Source organism: Pongo abelii, chromosome Y, assembly GCF_028885655.2.
Source record: "Pongo abelii isolate AG06213 chromosome Y, NHGRI_mPonAbe1-v2.0_pri, whole genome shotgun sequence".
NCBI lineage: Eukaryota > Metazoa > Chordata > Mammalia > Primates > Hominidae > Pongo > Pongo abelii.
Genome location: NC_072009.2, coordinates 9,486,556 through 9,492,555, shown reverse-complemented (window position 1 = coordinate 9,492,555; position 6,000 = coordinate 9,486,556).

Below are 6,000 nucleotides of genomic sequence, written 5' to 3'. Positions count from 1 at the left end.
AAGTGAAGAAACTCAGAAATGGAAACCAAACATTGTATGTTCTCACTTATAATCGGAGCTAAACTATGAGGACACAAAGGAATAAGAATTCATAAAATGGACTTTTGAGACTTTAGGGAAAAGTGAGAGGGAGGTGAGAAATAAAATGTTACATATTGGATATAGTTACACTGCTTGGGTACATTACAATCTGAGAAAGTACCACTAACTAAATTATTCACATAATCAAACACCACCTGTTCCCCCAAAACTATTAAAATTAAAAAAAATTAAAAAGTTAATGTTACAATAAAAGACTCAAGAAATCATAACAGAATACCTAGAAAATACCATTATTGACATTTGCCTATACAAAGATAAATTAATATAGACTCTGAAGGCAATTACAAAATAAGCAAACCTTGACAACTGGGGTTTAATAAAAATAAAGTTTTCTTTATAGTGTAGAATAAATAGACAACCTATAAAATAGGATAAAATGTTTACGAACTACGTTTGACAAAAGTCTAATATCCACAGTCTATAAAAAACTTAAAGCAACAAACAAAAAAACAAAAAACCTGTCAAAAAGCAAGCAAACCTTGGGCAGTATGGCCATTTCCATGATATTGATTCTTCCTACCCATGAGCACGGAATGTTCTTCCATTTGTTTGTATTCCCTTTTATTTCATTGAGCAGTGGTTTGTAGTTCTCCTTGAAGAGGTCCTTCACGTCCCTTGTAAGTTGGATTCCAAGGTATTTTATTCTCTTTGAAGCACTTGTGAATGGGAGTTCACTCATGATTCAGCCCACTTTTTGTCTGTTATTGGTGTATAAGAATGCTTGTTATTTTTGCACATTGATTTTGCATCCTGAGACTTTGCTGAAGTTGCCTATCAGCTTAAGGAGATTTTGGGCTGAGGTGATGGGGTTTTCTAGATATACAATCATGTCATCTGCAAACAGGGACAATTTGATTTCCTCTTTTCTTAATTGAATACCATTTATTTCCTTCTCCTGCCTGATTACTCTGGCCAGAACTTCCAACACTATGTTGAGTAGGAGTGGTGAGAGAGGGCATCCCTGTCTTGTGACAGTTTTCAAAGGGAATGCTTCCAGTTTTTGCCAATTCAGTATGATATTGGCTGTGGGTTTGTCATAGATAGGTCTTATTATTTTGAGATACGTCCCATCAACAAAATTGACAGACCGCTAGCAAGACTAATAAAGAAAAAAAGAGAGAAAAATCAAATACATGCAATAAAAAATGATAAAGGGGATATCACCACCAATCCCACAGAAATAGAAACTACCAACAGAGAATAATATAAACACTTCTAAGCAAATAAACTAGAAAATCTAGAAGAAATGGGTAAATTCCTCAACACATACACATTCCCAAGACTAAACCAGGAAGAATTTGAATCTCTGAATACATCAATAACAGGCTCTGAAATTGAGGCAATAATTAATAGCTTACCAAACAAAAAAAGTTCACGACAAGATGGATCCACAGCTGAATTCTACCAGAGGTAGAAGGAGGAGCTGGTACGATTCCTTCTGAAACTATTCCAATAATAGAAAAAGAGTGAATCCTCCCTAACTCATTTTATGAGGCCAGCATCATCCTGATACCAAAACCTGGCAGAGACACAACAACAACAAAAGAGAATTTTAGACCAATATCCCTGATAAACATCGATGCAAAAATCTTCAATAAATTACTGGCAAACCACATCCAGCAGCACATCAAGAAGCTTATCCATTGTGATCATGTGGTCTTCATCCTTGGGATGCAATGTTGGTTCAACATATGAAAATCAATAAACGTAATCCAGCATACAAACAGTACCAATGAAAAAAAAGCATATGACTATCTCAATAGATGCAGAAAAAGCCTTTGACAGAATTCAACAACCCTTCATGCTAAAAGCTCTCAATAAAAATCACAAGTATTTCTATACACCAATAACAGACAAACAGATAGGCAAATAATGAGTGGTACACTCATTTACAAATACTACAAAGAGAATAAAATACTTAATAATACTACTTACCAAAGATGTGAAGGACCTCTTCAAGGAAAACTACAAACCACTGTTCAAGCAAATAAAAGAGGACACAAACAAACAGCAAAACATTCTATGCTCATAAATTAGAAGAATCAATATTGTGAAAATGGCCATACTGCCCAAAGTTCATAGATTATAGATTTAATGCTATACATTTATAGATTTAATGCCAAACCCATCTGGATACTGCTGACTTTCATCAGAGAATTAGAAAAATCTACTTAAAATTTCACAAGGAACAAAAAAGACCTCATATTACCACGACTTTCCTAAGCAAAAAGCATGAAGCTTGAGGTATCATGCTACCTTACTTCAAACTATATTACAAGGCTACAGTAACCAATGCAGCATGGTACTGGTACCAAAACAAATATATAGACCAATTGGACAGGACAGAAACCTCAGAAATAAAACCACACATCTACAACCATCTGATCTTTGACAAACCTGACAAAAACAAGCAATGGGGAAAGGATTCACTATTTAATAAGTAGTATTGTAAAGTGGCTAGCTGCACACAGAAAAAAAATATACTGGACCCCTTCCTTCTACCTTATACAAAAATTAACTCAAGATGAATTAAAGACTTACACCTAAGATCTAAAACCATAAAACTCTAGGAGAAAACAAGCAATACCATGCAGGACATAGGCATGTGCAAAGGGTTCATGAATAAAATACCAAAAGCAATGGCAACAAAAGCCAAAATTGACAAATGGGATCTACTTAAAGTAAAGAGCTCTGTACAGCAAAAGAAACTATCATCAGAGTTAACAGGCATCCTATAGAATGAGATAAAGTTTTTGCAATCTATCCTTCTGACAAAGGATTAATATCCAGATTCTACAAGGAACTTAAACAAATTTACAAGAACAAAACAAACAACCCTATAAAAAAGTGGGCAAAGCATATGAACAGACACTTCTCAAAAGAAGACATTATGCAGCCAACAAACAGATGAAAAAAGCTCACCATCACTGGTCATTAGAGAAATTAAAATCAAAACCACAATGAGATACCATCTCATGCCAGTTAGAATGCTGAGCATTAAAAATGTCAGGAAACATCAGATGCTGGTGTGGATGTGAAGAAATAGGAATGCTTTTACACTGATAGTGGTAGTGATATTAGTTCAATCATTGTGGAAGACAGTACAGTGATTCCTAAAGGGTCTAGAACCTCAGATACCATTTCACCCAGAAATCCTACTACTGGTTATATACGCAAAGGATTATATATTATTCTACTACAAAGATGCAGTATATGTATGTTTATTGCAGCACTGTTCACAGTAATAAAAACTTGGAACCCATCCAAATGCCCATCAGTGATAGAATGGATAAGAAAAGTCTGGCACATATACACCATGGAATACTATGCTCCCACAAAAAAAGATGAATTCATGTCCTTTTCAGGGACATAGATGAGCTGAAAATATCATTCTCAGCAAACTAACACAAGAAGAGAAAACCAAACACCACATGTTCTCACTCATAAGTGGGAGTTGAACAATGAGAACACATGGACACAGGGAGGGGAACATCACATACTGGGGCCTATTTGGGGGTGGGGGACTAGAGGAAGGGTAGTATCAGGAGAAATACCTAATGTCAATGACAGGCTGATGGGTGCAGCAAACCACCTTGGCACATGTATACCTATATAGCAAATCTGCCTATTGTGTACATATAGTCCAGAATTTAAAGTATAATTTAAAAAAAATGAGATTTCACAGTATTTTTCTCTATTTTTTTCTTATTTCAGTTAGCATTTTCTCCAGATTTATCTATGTAGTCATGAGTAACAGAAGTTTCTATTTTTAAGAGGCTAAAAAATATTCTCTTTGTTTTATATACACCAAATTTCTAAAAATTTATTCACCTGTTGTTAAACATTAGATTGTCTCTATATCTTAGCTATTGTAAATAATGCCTCAATCAACATGATAGTACAAATATCTCTTTGGCATACTGATTTCAATTTCTTGGAATATATACTGAAAGTTAGCATTCCTCTGTTATATAAAATATCTATTTTAGTTTCTTTATTAAATTTTATGTATTTTATATTTTTGTAATATATTCACTAATTTACAATAACACTGAGTGCATTAACATTTCCTTTTCTACACATTTTCACCAACACTTATCTTTAACTTTTTTATAACAATAATTTCAACATGTATGAGGTAATATTTAATAAATTTCATTTGTATATTTGTAATAATTATAGATGTTGAATGTTTAAAAATATATTTGTGGTTTACTTATATGTCTTTTTTTGGAAATATCAATTCAAGTTTCTTGCCTGTTTTTGAAATTTTAAAAAATTTCTTGTTTTTGAGTAGTTTGAGTTATTGTATATTTTGAATATTTATCCCTTATTTTAGAGTTGGTTTGCAAATATTTTCTTGGAATCTGAGCACTCTCTCCTTAATCTATTACTTATTTCTTTTGCTTATTTATTTTGAAGTTTTTTACCTAACAAAATCTCATTTGATTATTTGCTTCTATTGCACGTTTTTGGGGTTACTTCCATTCTTAAATCATGAAGTCTTTTTTCTGTTATTTTGTAAAAGTGTTACAGTTTTAGGTTTTACATTTAAGTATTTAATATATTTTCAATGAATTTTTGTATAGAAAGAAAAATAAAGATCCATTTATAAAAATAAAAAGCATTTCAATTTTCAGTTTGTCAACAAAAACTGTTGATTTGGGTATATATTATTAATCCCTTCTCACACTGCTATAAAGACACCTCTGCAACTGGGTAATTTATTTTAAAAAGAGGTTTAATTGGCTCAGGGTTTTGCATGTTGTACTAGCTTCTTTTTCTGAGAAGGCCTCAAGACACTTACCCTCATTGCAGAAGGTAAAGGGGAAGTAAGCACTTCTTTACATGGCTGGCAGAGATAGAGAGAGAGAGTAAAGAAAGAGGTTTTAAATAATCAGAGATCATGAGAATTTTATTATAAGAACAGCAAAAGGGAAATCCACCTTCATGATCTGAACACCTCCCAGGAGGCCCCTCCTTCAACACTGGAGATTACAATTTGACATGAGACTTGGGTGACAAAAGGGAGACAAACTTATCAGTTTAAGACAACAAAAGCCCAGAAAAAAAATGGGAGATGCTTTGAGAAATAGGGTAAAGCAATAAGAAAATCAAAATCAAAATCAATATATTAAAACACAGCTGAGAACAAACTTCTGTCCTTAAAATTGTAAGACATTTGTTGGCTGCTATTTAGAAAAATTTTTTATTACCTCAAAATCTACCTAGCCAAACTTGAAGTGTAGATGCTTAATATAGTTGGGCAAAAATTTTTCATTTACTTGTCTAGTAATAAAAATACTGTCACAGTAGGACTATATATAGAAAAGAATCATATTCCAAAATAGTTTTGAAAAAGTGAAGCAGCAGTACTTAAGACAGATTTGACTGAGAAACCCTTTTTACTCAAAAAGTAATGGGTATTAGTTTTTTTTTTTTTTTTTTAATTGTTGCCCTAACAAATTGCCATAAACTTTGTAGCTTAAACAACATAAAATTGTATCTTACAGTTTTGTAGATGAAAAGTCTAAGCTAAATTTCACTGTATTGTCAGTTTATGATTTTTCTTTTGTTAATGAGTGTTGTTGCTCTTTACATCTTGTAGACGTGCTATATTTCTTGGCCCTTTTTTTTGTGGAAGTGTTCTTTTATTCCTATGTATTGCATGATTAAACAATTATACAATTAAAATTAAATAAAGATACCTAAACTGCAAAAGAAATACAAATTAGCAATTTTAAAATACTATACAATCTATTTTAAAAACATTAGTTTACAGGCAATTATTTAACTATACATGCATGTCTTCAAGTTCTACTTGTTTTGTGATACAGAATACGGTCACTTTTTAAAAAGATTCATGTACCCTTGACAGAAGATAGGAAAAGACTTTCT